The sequence below is a fragment of the Somniosus microcephalus genome, chromosome 1 (genome assembly GCF_052327205.1).
Source record: "Somniosus microcephalus isolate GS21.2 chromosome 1, FLI_Smic_1.0, whole genome shotgun sequence".
In the NCBI taxonomy this organism is placed as follows: domain Eukaryota; kingdom Metazoa; phylum Chordata; class Chondrichthyes; order Squaliformes; family Somniosidae; genus Somniosus; species Somniosus microcephalus.
Window position 1 is genome coordinate 409,313,515 of NC_140987.1, and position 16,687 is coordinate 409,330,201.

At 46.2% G+C, this 16,687-nt stretch overlaps 1 pseudogene across 1 annotated transcript in view; it reads left to right on the forward strand.

The window, feature by feature from the left end:
* Positions 1-10,569: 10,569 nt before the first annotated feature.
* Positions 10,570-16,687, forward strand: part of LOC147125183 (CD276 antigen homolog) — a 33,128-nt pseudogene continuing 27,010 nt past the window's right edge. Inside the window, exon 1 of the transcript XR_015079729.1 lies at positions 10,570-11,199. The product of XR_015079729.1 is annotated as a CD276 antigen homolog (transcript). The remainder of the gene's footprint in view (positions 11,200-16,687) is intronic.

Consider the following 16,687-nt stretch of genomic DNA (forward strand, 5'->3'; position numbering starts at 1 on the left):
TGGGTAGCAATCAGGAGCAGGAACCCTAATTTGTTTCCCATTTCTAGCCCAAAGATACTGAAGCTAACTAGTCATCCTAGATGAAAGCAGCTAACTCAGCATAGATGGGGATTGAACCCTTAACTTTTGTCGTCCATGTTGCTCAGCATCATATGATGTGATGTGATTCATTGGGAGAAGAGGGGTGAGTTGAATGAACTGAAACTTATTTCTTTGCTGTACAATCAATATTTTCACTGGCATAAAAATAGCAATGACACAAAAGCATTGTGCGATATTACGTCTTTCCTCAGCTGTTTGGTTATAATGTATTTTTGTTTCATTTCATTAAAAAATGCTATTGATTTATCTATCACTGTTATTAGGTTTGAAGCCTTTGTCACTCAAGCAGAGATAATGTTTGTGGTAACGTCATTTAAGCTCTCCTTCCATCAGTGACATGAGTAAATAGCTAGAATACTTGAAAGAAAATCACATCAAATTTATAGCACTCATGAAAACAATTTTTTGACCGTAAATATTTAATTTGAGATAAAGTAGAGCGTTGATACAGTATTGCAGATGTCTAGCAGCTAGTCACATGTGTAAATGCTAAAATAGTTACAGAAAATGCTGGAAATACTCAGCAGGCCAGGCAGCATCCGTGAAGCGAGAAACTAACGTTAACTCTGTTTCTCTCTCCACAGATGCTGCCTGGCCTGCTGAGTGTTTCCAGCATTTTCTGTTGTTATTTCAGATTTCCAGCATCCGCAGTATTTTGCTATTCTGTTAAAATAGTTGTCTGTTCAAGTGTTATAAACAAAACCATACATTTTTTTTCAATTTTCTCCTCTCCTCGCCCAAAGGCACTGATTTTTGCTGGCGTGTGGTTCAATAGGTGATGTCAGCCTCAGGCAGGCATATTCCAGCCATTGCCATTCTGCTGGGCCCTGCACCTGTGTGACCACCAAGCAATGGGATGGCTGGTCTAATGGCAGCTGTCAGATCCTGATAATCTTCAGAGATAGTGGCCTGCGTCCTGGCCTTCCGGGTATCTGGACGCAGCGTACTGTCTATTCTATCTACTACTGCCACCAGAACTGCAGTCTGTACTTCTGTAGAGGAGTAAGTACTGACTGGTTAATGGCAGCTCCTTGGATGAGGGGCGACCGCAGATTCCAATGAAGCTGCTACATGCTCCATTGATATCTGCAACGAAGAAAAAATTCCCTGATATTGCTGTAGACCATAGAGCCACACCTGCCAGTTGTCCCACATCCATGGACCATGTACAGCAGGCACCTCAAAGCACTGGAGAGGTACCACCAACGCTCCTGCAAGATCCTGCAAATCCATTGGCAGGATAGGCGCACCAACATCAGTGTTCTCGCTCAGGCCAACATCCCCAGCTTCGAAGCTTTGACCAAGCTCGATCAGCTTCGATGGACAGGTCACATCGTCCGCATGCCCGATACGAGACTCCCAAATCAAGCGCTCTACTCGGAGCTGCGACACGGCAAGAGAGCCCCAGGTGGGCAGAGGAAACCCGCCAAGGACACCCTCAAAGCCTCCTTGAAAAAAGGGGAACATCCTTGTAAAGTCCACGCCTCAATAATACACAGACTTCGGGAGAACAGTTTAACAGGTACTTTACTGAACAAGAGGCAGTTTGAAACTGAAACTACAGAAGCCTGCTAGGGCCTTTTATACAGGGGTGGTCACTGCCGGTACTGCAGTCTAAGACCAGTTATTCCCTTAAAGGTACATACACAACAATTCCTCCCCTTTTAGATAAACAGTACATACATTCATTTAACAACTAAATAATAACTAATTACAATTACAATTTTCTCAGTAATATATACATCAACTGAAATAGTCATTTATAAGTTCAGTCTTTGAGGAGGCTTCCTGATCCGGACTGGATAGCGCCTTTCTCGAGTATCCTGTTCTGGCGGTGGAGTCAATTCGGGCTCATTGTCATTGGTTGGTTCGTCAGCTTCCAATACCCCTGCTTCTGAGGTAGACGCAATCTGTACTTCGGGCTCATTACCAGGTGCACATGCTTGTGGTACAGGTTTGGCTTGTTCCTGTGACTGTAGAATCTGGTCAGCATGGTGTCTCATGATGCTCTCTCCAATGTCCACTGTGTACATTAGTGGTCCCTGCTGTGTGCATATCGTACCTGGCTGCCATTTTTCTGTTCGGTAGTCGCGGGCCAAGACTGGTTGCCCTATCTTGAAGCTCCTGGTTGGCTTCTCATTTATGTGCTGGAACTGTTTATCCTCAACATCTCGTCTTATGTTTGGTTTGAGCAAATCCAAGCGACATCTTAGTCTCCGGTTGAAAAACAGTATGGCTGGAGTTTGGCTGGTTACTGCATGTGTCGCATTCCGGTAAGCAAACGGGAAGTTATCCACCTTGTGTTGCAGTGGTATGTCGTCATTATACATTGCCTTTATGGCCTTTTTAAAGGTCTGAACAAACCTCTCAGCCAATCCATTTGTGGCTGGATGATATGGGGCAGGTGTGTAATGTTTCACCCCATTATTCTTCAGGAACCTCCGGAAATCCTCAGACACAAACTGTGGGCCATTGTCGGAACAGATCTGTTCTGGCAACCCATTCCTGGCGAAGATGGTCCTTAGGACTGCAATAGTTTTCTCCGTGGTGGTGGAGGACATTTTAATGACCTCTGGCCATTTCGAATGGGCGTCCACAGTGATTAGAAACATTGGCCTAGAAATTGGGTATAGCCCCGCCAGCACGTTTGCGCCGAAAATTTTGCGCCCGCCGCGGAGCCAGTTGTGCCCGCCCCATATTCACTTTCAGCGCCCCAAAGCGGAACCGGGCGCTGGTACAGGGTGTGTCCGCCCCACTTGGGGCGCTGAAAGTGAATTTCAGCGCTCCCGGTCCCGCTGCGCCACCCGATGCGGTGCGGCAGGCTGCTGTACTGCAGGCATCCCCCTTCTCTTAAGGGGGAGGTGCCTGCAACGGCCGGAGCCCCAATTGCAAGTGCCGGCAAAAGAGCCCGGCACAACGGAGAAGTGCCGGGCTCCACGGAAACCAGCCAGCAATGCCGCAGGGGGGGGGGGGTGGAGGAGGCCGGGGAAGGAGGTGCGGGCAGGCGGCCGCCGAAAAAGCGGCCGCCCCGCACCTCCACCTTAACTTGCGCCGCTAAGGCTGCAGTAAGGACCCGGTCTCCCGATGTTGTTAGCGCCCGCCACAGAAGAGGCGGCCGCTACTGAAGATGGGGATCGGCGTGGTTTCGGGCGGTACCGGGGCACTGCGCACACCGATGACGTCATCGGTGCCAGCGCAGCGCTACCGGCTAACGCCGATGTTAGGGCCCACCTAATTTCGGGCGCGACGCAACTTCCGGCGCAACCCACTCTTTCGCCCCTAATTGGGCGCAAACGCAACTGAATTTCTAGGCCATTGAGTCCATAAATGGACCAGCGAAATCAATGTGTACCCGTTGCCATGGAGATGAGATCCACTCCTATGGATGTAGCGGGGCCTGTGGTGGAGCGTTTTGGACCTTCTGGCATCCTGTGCATCTCTTGGTCATATCCTCGATTTCTTTATCGATTCCCGGCCACCACACAAACGCCCTGGCTAGGCTCTTCATTTTTACCCCTCCCAGATGACCCTCGTGAACTCATTGAGTACTCTATCTCTCAACTTGGGTGGAATTACCACTCGGGATCCACACATCAAGGTTCCCCAGCACACTGACAGCTGTTCCCTCCTTGGCGAGAATGCTGGCAACAGTGAGTCGCCATATGCTGGCCATCCCTTCACCGTCAAATCATAGACCCGAGAGAGTGTCGGGTCATTTCAGGTTTCCTTCTCAATACTTGCGTTTGTAACAGGCAAACATTCGACTATGGTCGCATGGAATATCTCCACCGGGTCCATTGCAGGTGCTTCTTCCGCCGTAGGCAACGGTAGGCGCGACAGCCCATCAGCGTTTCCATGTTGTTTCGTACCTTTGTACTCTATGTCATACTGATGTGCCCCTAGAAAAAGTGACCATCTTTGCAGCCGTTGCGCCGTCATCACCGGAACGCCCTTCTTTGGGTTAAAATTTGAGACCAGGGGTTGATGATCAGTCAGTAGGGTGAATTTCTGCCCGTGCAGATAGTGATTGAACTTCTTCACCCCCCACACCAGGCTGAGGGCCTCCCTGTCAATCTGGGCGTAGTTACGCTCGGCTGAGGTTAGCGAGTGCGATGCAAAGGCTATTGGCCTCTCTGAACCGTCACGGAATTTGTGTGACAGGACCGCTCCAATGCCGTAAGGTGACGCATCACATGCCAACCGAATCGGTAGTGTTGGGTTGTAGTGGGCCAATACTTCTTTTGAAGTGATTTGGCATTTACATTCCTGAAAGGCACGCTTACACTCATCACTCCATTTCCATGTTACACCAGTTTGAAGGAGGGCGTTCAGTGGGTGCAGAATTGTAGATAAATTCGGCAAGAACTTATGGTAGTAGTTCACCAACCCGAGGAACGACCTCAGTTGCGACACATTTTCTGTTGCTGGAGCCTTGACTACAGCCTCAATCTTGTCCGGCGACTTATGCAACCCTTCCTCATCAATCATGTGGCCACAATACGAGATTTGTTTCCTGAAGAACTCGCATTTGGGACGGTTGGCTCATAGCCCATATTCCTGCAATCTCGTGAGCACCTGTTCCAGGTTGGCAAGGTGTTCATTGTCATTTTCGCCCGTAACCAGGATGTCGTCCAAATAACACTGGGTCCCCGGGATCCCTTGCAGGACTTGTTCCATTGCCCTCTGCCACATAGCCGGGGCCGATGCTACCCCAAATACCAGTCGATTGTACTGGTAAAGGCCTTTGTGAGTGTTTATCGTGAGGTATTTCCTAGATGCTTCTTCCACCTCCATTTGTAGATACGCTTGAGCCAGGTCAATCTTTGTAAAACGTTTCCCTCCAGATAGTGAGGCGAAAATATCTTCTATCCGCGGAAGCGGATACTGTACTGTGTGCAGGACTGGGTTCACAGTCACCTTGAAGTCCCCACAGATGCGAACCTTCCTTGGCTCCCCAGGCGTGCTGCTCAATGCTTTCTTCATTACAGGAACGATGGGTGTGGCCCACTCGCTCCAGTCCACCTTAGACAGCACCCCCGAACGCTCCAGACTCTCCAGTTCAGCTTCCACAGCTGGGTGTATCGCGTATGGCACCGGTCTGGGCTTGAAAAATTTTGGGGTTGCGTCATCCTCAATCTTTATGGCTGCCTTTACTCCTTTTAGAGTCCCAAGTCCTTGTTGGAACACCTCTTCCGCGTCAGATAGAATTTGTGACAGACGTCCAGGTGCGACGTCATCATCTTTTTTGTCAGTCACAGTTAGTGCCAGAATGGAATGCCAATCCAATTGTAGTCTTCGGATCCATTCACGTCCCAATAATGGTGGTCCTCCATCTCGTAGTATATACATGTATAGTTTCTGTGTTTCCTTTCCGTTATATTCAACTGGCACCCTTATTTTTCCTCTGGGGTAGACCTTTTGCCCCGTGTATGTCTTCAATACAATGGACGTGTCCTTTAAGGGTATGTGTGAGAATAGCCGCTCATAGTCTCGTCGATTCATGACAGTTAGGGCTGATCCTGTGTCCAATTCCATCTTCACTGGGGACCCTGCTATCATGAGGGTGACCCAAATGGTTTGGTGATCTTCTTTTGCAATCACGTTGTGTAACTTTAAACAACTTAGTCGCCTGCTCCCAGAGTCCTTATCACTCTCCTGATCTTCTGAACTACTATCTGTCAGTTTCTTTACTTTCCTGTACTGTTCCTTAGTAGTTCTTGTCATGTTGGTCTTCTTTCCCGACCTGCAGACTCTTGCTATATGTCCCATTTTCCCGCATTGCCTGCATATTTTGTCTTTAAACCAGCAGTCCTTCTGCTCATGGGTTGTTCTGCTGCAGCGATAGCACTTTTTGGCTGCATACGCCATTTCGTTAGCGTTGTATTCTTGTGGTTTCTGTTGTATTTCCGCAGCTCCCCGTGCTGCTGCTTCGTAGGATACTGCCACGCTGAAAGCCTGTTCTAGCGTCAGGTCCTTTTTTGAAAGTAGTCGTTTCTGGGTTCCTTCACTCTGGAGCCCGCAGACAAACTTATCCCGTAAGGTGTCTGCCAGTCCTGCTCCGAACTGGCAGTGCTTCGATAACTTGCGTAGTTCCGTAAGATAGTCAGCATTTCTCTCATCTTTGTGCTGGTTTCTTTTATGGAACTTGAATCTTTCTGCTATCAGCAGTGGTGTAGGGCTTAGATGTTCCTGTAAGATATGAACAATCTCCCAAAACTTTTCCCCATTGGTTTAGCTGGGGTAATTAAATTCCGCAATAGGCCGTACGTACTCGCACCCATCAGATTTAATAATACCGACGCCCTCTTTCCATCAGCCACCTCATTTGCCTTGCAGTACACTTCAATTCTTTCCACATACGTGGTCCAGTCTTCTACCTCGTTGTCGAAAGCAGTGATACTGCCACTTTTCGGCATCTTGGGCGATTTAAAATGGCGCCTCCCGCGCTTTTGCTTCTTCCCCAATGGAATAAAATGGCGCCTCCCGCGCTTTTGCTTCTTCCCCAACGGGAATAAATGGCGCCTCCCGTGCTTTTGCTTCTTCCCCTTACTGCCACGCTGCTCCTAGCGTTCTACGGGGTAATGGCGGCGACCCGCAGCTTCAGCGCATCTCGCTTTCCTTCCCCCCCCCCCCGTTTAGTTTCTCTCCGCTGTCCTGTTCTCCAGCACCGACCGCGCCCTGTGCGCGCCACCCTCTCTTGTTTTCTTTTCCCGGCGACGCTGCGCGGCCCGATTTGTAGAGTCGCTCAATCGAGCTTGAGCCCGCCGCAGTCCGGAAGGGTCAGCACGCTACCTGCTACTAGCACGATTCGCTGTAACCACAGTCTCTCCCGCAATTCTCCAAACACCGATGGATTCTTCGGGCGGTTGCACTCGGTCGACGCCCGTTGCTCAGACTACGACCTTCCAGGACCTTCCTTTCAGGCGAGATCCCCGTGAGATGATGCCACACTGCAGGTGAGTTCGAACTTACTCGTCGTCACTGTAAAGTCCGCGCCTCAATAATACACGGACTTCGGGAGAACAGTTTAACAGGTACTTTACTGAACAAGAGGCAGCTTGAAACTGAAACTACAGAAGCCTGCTAGGGCCTTTTATACAGGGGTGGTCACTGCCGGTACTGCAGTCTAAGACCAGTTATTTCCTTAAAGGTACATACACAACAATCCTCACCGACACCTGGGAATCCCTGGCCCAAGACCGCACAAAGTGGAGGAGAAGCATCCGGAAAGGCGCCGAACACCTCGAGTCTCTTCGCCGGGAGCAAGTGGAAGCCAAGCACAAGGAGCGCACATCAACCCAAGCACCCCACCCACCGTCTGCCCCACCTGTGACAGAGATTGTAGGTCCCGCATTGGACGCATCAGTCACCTGCGAACTCATTTTTAATGTGGAAGCAAGTCATCTTCGGTTCCGAGGGACTGCCTAAGAAGAGTGACCCGAGAGCTAGGTATGTAGGTACGATGTTCATTGAACATCCTTCTTTTCAAGTGAGTCCACATGAGTTTTGGGTCCCACAACAAGGAAGCCATGGACATTTATCTCCTCAGCCTCCACCGGGAAGATGGCACTTGCTCACCCACTTGAAACCCCTCTGGCTCCCTCGTGCTCTGAGAATTACTTGGTGTCACATCCTCACTAACACTATCTTAATTCCTCCCAGGTAAAAGCTAATGCCATGGAGTGAAAAAGCCTGTGGTGCAGGGGGCGAGATTAATGGAGTTGTGGCAGAAGAATGCTAAGCGGATATTGGTCCAGAGACTCGAGGATAGGCTTGACCTTCACTCCGCTCCCCATTTATCATCATCCTCATTGGCTTAATCATCCTCAAAGGATTTTGATCTCTCTTGCTACCACTGCTCTGCAACATCATCATCTTCATCCTCTGCCCATCCTCCCCATTACTGTGATAGATCTATTGGAAAGGAGGGTACAAGATAAGAATGGGTGAGCATTACTCCCCTTGGAGTTAGAGACATAGAAGGGGATGGAAGCTTGTGGGTATGTGCTGATTCCCAAGGATGTTGTGGTGGTTCCCAAGGATGTTGTGGTGATTGTGTGGGTGTGCAGCCACTAACCTGGCACTGTGGTTTTGGCCTTGCCGTCTCCCATGGTGATAGGGAAAGCAAATAGAGTTTTAGGTTATATTGTTAGGACCATTCACTATAAAATGAAGAGTTACTGTACTTGGGCTCTAGTATGTCTGCTCTTGGAGTACTGTGTCCAGTTTTGGTCCCTGCACATGGGGAAGGCTATTGAGACTCTGGAGAACATGCAAAGGAGGACAACTTGGATGATACAAATCTTAGATCTTGTGGTTATGAGCATGAATAAATCCAAGCTTAGAAGGGTATGTGATTAAAACTTTTCAAATAATGGATGGTTACAGTCCATTATTGGTTACAGGTTATTTGAAATAGATAGGGATGGTAGGCCTAGATGTCATACCTATAAAATCTGCAGGCAAGGAGTTAGATTACATACCCAGAATAATTTATTTTCATAAAGAGTCATCACCTTCTGGAAGAAAATACTGAGACATATACTGAATATGGAGTTGTTCCAAATCTTTACAGAGGAACTTGACAAATTTTTCAGAAAAGGGAAACTGTTACCAGGTGTAAGTTGATAGTTATGATTACAATGAGCCATGGGCAACTGCAATCTTCTGAAGCTTGGCTGATTGCGTTAGGGGGTCAGAGAGGAATTACTCTTTTTTCGTCTCTCCAGAGGTAGTATGATTAGGGAGTGGGTGAGTGATGTGCAACATTGCACCACTGACTGGGTGGGATGGGCTTGCTGGGCCTAATTGTCTATTCTTGCCCTTGCTTTTGTGTGCTTGTACGTATCAATAAGTTCCTGCACTTTTTGGGAAACGTACTAGTTGGTAAAAATGCTATTATCTCCTTTCCATGGGGAAAGTGTTTCCCTTGGCAAACAAACTTTTGCCATCTTTTTGGTGCACAAAGGACTGACTGATCTGGCAAATGTCAGATTAGAAATGTAATGCTGTGATCACCTTCACAGCCATGGGCAGAGCTACCCTGTGATAGAACTTGTCTGGTGATCAAATTTGAGGAGATGGGATAACAGCTTCATTTGTGAATTACAGACAATGAAGGCAGGTCTCTGTTAAGGATCAACTGTTAGACACAATGACACACTTCGAGTAAGTGCGAGATACTTGATGGTGGAGTATATGGAACAGACTTTACTCATATACAGCATAGGTGATCGGCCTGACTGTATTCAGAGAGTAGCTTTCGGTTTCTCTATCTTTTGAGCTCTCCAAGCAATTGTTGAAAACCATGCTCTTTTACACACTTTAATTTACCTACATCAAAGATATATGTAAAAGATAAGAACTTGTGATGTATCTGTTCCTGAATCCTTTGAAAACAGTCTATTGACAAACAGTCATCGTTGTTTACTTCAAAGATACTTCTCCCAAAATAAGACTTCCTGACTTAACTGTTCTCAGATCCTTTGAGGAGCAGTTTTATTAAGTTTATCTTTCTATGCTATAGTTAATGGATCCCTCTGCCTATGTTTATTACCCTAGTCACCAAAGTTACACCTTAATCATACATGGTTGATGTTGTTCCTGTCACTTATTTCCTTGAACAAGCATTTCTCTTGGATAATACTCAGACATTAAAGCAGAACCTAAGCCATGCTATCTTCTCATGGCGCCCCGTTGCTATCCTGTATATCTTGGAAAGCCTGTTGCTCCAAGATACAAGGAAGTTTGATTATTAACCCTTAACTCTCCAAAATGTCCAACATATAACTCTCCAGGATGCCCAACAGTCTCTTCAGACATAGTCATGTAGATGTGCCCATGTCTTAATATGTGGCTGCTGTGAAGAGAGCACCAAATGAATGTGGTACCATCGCACCTGCCTGCCGCCTTGACATAAACTCCTGCCTTCCCAAAATCCAAGACTGCCATAAAAGTGCTCAAAGAAATGTCCATGCGTGTTACAAATAAAATGGCAACTGGGAAAAGGATTGTGGAGAATAGTCTAGCAATGCCAGAAAGCGGCAAACGCCAGCGAGTAGTTATTTATGCACTGAGGACAGTACAGATACAGATATCAGAAAAGCCCCCAAAAAACCATCATTAGATGCAGGAAGAAACAGTCAAGCACATCATTAAGTAAGAAATTCCCAAAAGCCTGAACAGCAAATCCCAGCAGCTCCTGTTTTTATATGGGTGAGCACATGGAAAAATGAGTGACTAATGACTTTTTTTATTCTTTCATGGGATGTGGGCGTCGCTGGCAAAGCCAGCATTTATTGCCCATCCCTAATTGCCCTTGAGAAGGTGGTGGTGAGCCACCTTCTTGAACCGCTGCAGTCCGTGTGGTGAAGGTACTGTTAGGGAGGGAGTTCCAGGATTTTGACCCAACGACGATGAAGGAACGGTGATCTACTTACAAGTCAGGATGGTGTGTGACTTGGAGGTGGTGGTGTTCCCATGTGCCTGCTGCCCTTGTCCTTCTAGGTGGAAGAGGTCGCAGGTTTGGGAGGTGCTGCCGAAGAAGCCTTGGCGAGTTGCTGCAGTGCATCTTGTAGCTGGTACACACTGCAGCCACGGTATGTCAGTGGTGGAGGGAGTGATTGAATTAAATGAAGGCTTTTAATTGATTTTTTTTTCCATGACTTCCAGAAAGTTGAAAAGTGTTTCTAGCACTGATTTTAGCAACTCACAAATCCAGTGCTCAGGCTGCTGACTGGATTCAGTGAGGTGCGCTCTCTGGTAATTGTATTTACATTGCTGAATCAACCCTATATTTTCTGCTACTCATTAATTTTAGTCAAAAAGTAACATTTCTTGCTTTATGCTTGTGACCACTCGTGAACTGCAGAAGATGCACTCTTATTGTTATATTCTTAGAGAATATAAATAACAAGTGAGTGGGAAATGATCATAATGTTGATGTCTTTGGTGTACAAGGGTTAGCTTGAAGGAAAAAAGGAAGTATTTCGCAACTGTCGAGCCTTTAAGGCAATCCCAACTGACTTAATAGAGTTAGTTGCAACATGGAGAAGCAAGTATGTTCAGTGTTGGTTTTGATTTTGTTCCTGGATCTCAGTAAGTGTTAACTTTATCTTACTCCTTTGCTTAAAAATTGTCCTATAAGTTTGATCATGAAATATTTATGTATGTGAACTATTGTTTTTGTCCCAGTATTTTCAATGATAACCAATTCGAATCAATCTACAAATGAACCATATTATATGCCTGGAGCTGTTAGCTTTATTGTCTGAAATGGATATATGTTATAGAACTGAAAATTACAGTAATAGAATCATAGAAATTTACGGCACAGAAGGAGGACATTCGGCTCATAGTGTCTGCTGTCCGAAAAAAGAGCTCTCCAGCCTAATAATCCCACTTCTCGGCTCTTGGTCCGTAGCCTTGTAGGTTACGACACTTCAAATGTCCAGGTACTTTTTAAATGCAGTGAGGGTTTCTGCCTTTACTACCCTTTCAGGCAGAATGTTCCAGACCCCCCACCCACCCTCTGGGTGAACAAAGTTCTCCAACTCCCCTCTAATCCTTCTACCAATTACTTTAAATCTATGCCCCCTCGTTATTGACCTCTCTGCTAAGGGAAATATGTGCTTTCTATCCACTCTATCTAGGTCCCTCATAATTTTATACACCTCAATTAAATCTCCCCTCAGCCTCCTCTGTTCCAAAGAAAACAACCCCAGCCTGTCCAATCTTTCCTCATAGCTAAAATTCTCTAGTCCTGACAATATCCTCGTAAATCTCCAATGTACCCTCTCTAGCGCGATCACATCCTTCCTATAATGTGGTGACTAGAACTGTACGCAGTACTCTAGCTGTGACCTTACTAGTGTTTTATCCAGTTCAAGCATAACCTCCCTGCTCTTATATTCTATGCCTCGGCTAATAAAGGAAAGTATCCTGTGTGCCATCTTAACCACCTTACCTGTTGTGCTACCTTCAGGGATGTGTGAACATGCACTCCAGGGCCCCGCTGTTTGTCTACATTTCTCAGTGTCCGACCATTTATTTTATATTCCCTTGCCTTGTTTGCCCTCCCCCAAATGTATTACTTCACTAATATGTCTGAAAATATCACTCCGAGCTCATGCGATGGCTCCTGTGGTAAAACCACCATCTGGTGTAGTACTGAGCCACAGAGTCTAGAAGGTCCCAGATTTCATCAGTCTATATTGATTGAGCTGATCTCAGCTAAGTCAGAAGTAGGGACACAATGGTTAGCCTTGGTGTTCCTCAGCTAGGGAGGGGAAAATCAGTCAAAGTTCCCGCTCCTGATTGCTTTTCAGTGATTCATGATGGAAGGTTCATGTAAGTCTACATCCAGTGTGAACGGAATTGGGCTTGGCTGTGATGACCCGAATGTTAAATAACCTATTGACACTCTGCCTGAGCTCATACTTGATTTTTATGAGTTCTCGCCTCGCCTCGCCTCAACTTTTCTCACCTCATTTCACCTTACTTTGCTTCGTCTTACTTCAGCTCACCTTACTTCGCTTTATCTCACCTTACTTCACCTCACCACTCATTGATACCCCATTCTATTTGATAGCTCTGGGAGATCATCCCTATTCTTGACAATATCAATGGAAGATCTCTAGGTTATTTGTGGAATAGCCTCTTAATTTGAAGACAGTTTGTCTTATCGAACAAGATCTTGATTCTTGCATTCAGTGCACCTTAACAAGGTGTGAATTAGTGAGTAAGCACAGCTGTTTCTTCCCGAAATAAACGGAGCACTTAAGCTGCTATAAGCGGCAACATTGAAACTGATATTAATGCAAATTGGTAATGGTTATCCCTTTATGGCTGATATAAGCAGCTGCTCATTTTAAACATGGAGGTTTTAAGTGGCGGGGACTGTAATACGAATAGGATGCTGGGTGTTGACCTGGAGCTAGAATTGTGCTCATTAACGAGAGGTTAGAAGGACTAATGCAGAGAGCAGAAACAATTTGCTGGTGGGAGTCCACATCGGGGTCAAGCATTCCAAGGTATGAATACGAGGATTATCTCCAAATTTAATGATGTGATGTACAATAATATTTTCTAATATAGTTCTTGTGCTTGGTAAAGGAGATAAGTTCACCAAAAGTATAGAGAATGCAAATTAAAGGCTGGCAAATTTATGAAAAATTAATGAGCCCATTTTCATAAATAACTGACTGGTTTCAGGACAAAAAGGACTGCTATAGGAGGCACAGTTTGCAGCATAACATTTAGGAGGAACTTAGAGGCAGCTATTGAAAATTCTCATCTCACCTCAAGACAAACCTACAATTCCCATCCTCCATCACAACTGTCTCTTAAACGATGCCAAGATTTTTGCCTCCGCTACTCTACCTGGAAGTCCATTTGCAGTGGAATGAGTGGTGGGAGGATGTGAAAGTGGATGGGTTTGAGCACAGGAACTTGGAGAAATACTGATCTCGCTATCAGCACCATGCAACCATGGAAACCAAAAAGAAGTAAATCTATTTTAAACTGCATATACACAAAGGCTAAAACGATTTGTAATAAGACGCCTGAACTTCCAGTAGTTGTAGTAGTAGGAACTGCAGTATGATAGGAATATCAGAAACGGGGCTAATCCCAGAAAATAGTAATGAATACAACATGCAAGGGTTTAGAGTGTTCAGGAAAAACAGGATAAGAAAGGAAGTGGTGTAGTTAGAGATACATGGGAAGCTATGAATTCCTACATTACAACAGTGACTACACTTAAAGTACTTCATTGACTGTAAAGAGCTTTGGGATGTCCTGAGGTTGTGACAGGCGCTATATAACTGAAAGTTATTTCTTTCATTTTCTTCAGGAAGTAGATCCCATGTATAAGGAAAACCATCAAACAAACTACTCTGGCTAGATGTTTTTAGTGCAAGAGGTTTGACTTGACTGTCGGGCAAGAACAGGAAGGAGGATAGTGTATTTATGGAGAGATAAGAAGGGTATGTGAAAACCAGAGGGTTGTATTAATGGGGGATTTCAGCCAACCTAACCAAGTGATAATGCCGGAATGGTTTAGAACCTGAGTTAGTCATGACTGTTTTATGACCCAGTGCATTTGGAAAGCCACAGTATTTTTTTCCTTGACTTATTTTATTTAGTAGAGAAGACACGAGTAACAGACCTTCCATTGTCAAAGATAATCAAAATAGATTTACTGACTGACATCAGTGAGAGAGAGGTTCTTGACATGCTCAAAAGGTTCAAAACAAACAATTTTCTAGGAATGTATGGTATTTATCCCAGAGTACTAGAAGAGACATGGATGTGATTTGTGAAGTACTGACTCAAAATGTAATTAACACTTCCAAGTAGGGTAGTGGAGACAACCTTAGAATCATTTAAGAGAAAGCTGAATGCTATGATGGGGGAAGCAGGGGTTTGTAGAATTTCCTGAATGGATGACCATATACCCATCCTCATTCATAGAAACATAGAAAAATAGGAGCAGGAGTAGGCCATTCGGCCCTTCGAGCCTGCTCCGCCATTCAATATGATCATGGCTGATTCTCTATCTCAATACCATATTCCCCCTCTCTCCCCATACCCCTTGATGCCTTTTGTGTCTAGAAATCTATCTATCTCCTTCTTAAATATATTCAGTGACTTGGCCTCCACAGCCTTCTGTGGTAGAACATTCCACAGGTTCACCACCCTCTGAAGGTATCTTGTTACCTTCTGACTTAGGTTTAGTTTTTGTGGCAACAGATTATTACGGTTTCCATAGTTGCGCATCAGTAAATGCTCAAAAGAGCTTTGATTGCAGAAATACTGATGAATCACATTTCCTTCCAGCTGTACCAATGCTTCAGCACATATGGTACTGCATGAGGTATACAAAATAGGAAGGTCCCAAGTTCAGTTTCTGGTCTGTGTGCTGAACTCACCGAATGTGACAATACGCTGCTAAAATTAGCAAGCACAAAATGCCGCTATTGTTTCGGTTCCTATTTGCTATCCAGTACACCTGCTGAAGTGCATATGGACATTGGGTGAAGGCAGAATTGGGCTTGTCTGTGACACCCCATGGTTACTTTATCTAATTTAAGATGATATGTTTGAGGGACGATTTTAAATTTGGACAGATAACTGAGTGCGCCTGCCACCCATCTGCTGTTGCTGGTTGTGGGGAGGTGGGAAATTAGCCGGCTTCCTAGCTGAGCCGGCCAGTAGTCAGAAAGCTGAGGGCGGGAGGGAGGCAATCCTGGAGGGGGAATTAGAGACAGTCTAACAGGCCAGAGCTTTTTTTCTGTACTCCGCACCACTGCTCCTGGACTATCTGTAACTTGCTTGATGCATTTGTGCACAGCTGGTTGGTCAGTATTACTGATAACTTTAGAGGCAGCCTGAAATAACCTCAGCATAAAGATTCAGGGCAGTGGTGATCTTTACAGCCTCTAGCAGTGCAGTGCCGATGGTGGAGATGACCTGCAGGTCAGATTCCGCATATGGCATATCTCATTGACGAACTTGTTCTCACATTGAACAACTTCTCCTTTGACTCCACTCACTTCCTCCAAATCAAAGGTGTTGCTATGGGTACCCACATGGGTCCTAGCTATGCCTGCCTTTTCATGGGATATGTGGAACACTCTTTGTTCCAGTCCTACTCAGGTCCCCTCCCTCACCTCTTTTTCCGGTACATTGATGACTGTATCGGTGCCGTTTCCTGCTCTTGCCCTGAACTAGATAATTTCATTCACTTTGCTTCCAATTTCCACCCTTCCCTCACCTTCACATGGTCCATCTCCGACTATTCCCTTCCCTTCCTCGACTTCTCCATCTCCACCTCTGGGGATAGGTTATTGACCAACATTCACTACAAGCCCACTGACTCCCACAGCTACCTGGACTACACTTCCTCCCACCCAGCCTCCTGTAAGAACTCTATTCCATTCTCCCAGTTTCTCCGTCTCCGCCGCATCTGCTCTGACGATGCCACCTTCCATACCAGTGCTTCCGACATGTCTTCCTTTTTCCTCAATCGAGGATTCCCCTCTACAGTGGTTGACACAGCCTTTAACTGTGTCCGTTCTATCTCCCGCACTTCTGCCCTCACCCCTGCCCCTCCCTCCCGGAACCACGATAGAGTTCCCCTTCTCCTCACCTTTCACCCCACCAGCCTCCACATTCAACGGATCATCCTCCTCCATTTCCGCCACCTCCAGCGTGATCCCACCACCAAACGCATCTTCCCCTCACCTCCCCTTTCAGCATTCCGTAGGGACTGCTCCCTCCGAGACACCCTAGTCCACTCCTCTATCGCCCCCAACACCCCTTCCCCTTTGCCCGGCACCTTCCCGTGCAAGCGCAGGAGATGCAACACATGCCCTTATACCTCCCCACTTCCCACTGCCCAGGGCTCCAAACACCCCTTCCAAGTGAAACAGCGATTTACTTGTACTTCTTGCAATTTAGTATACTGTATTCGCTGCTCATGATGTGGTCTCCTCTACATTGGGGAGACCAAACGCAGATTGGGTGACCGCTTTGCGGATCACCTCCGTTCAGTCCGTAAGGGGGACCCCGAGCTTCCAGCCGC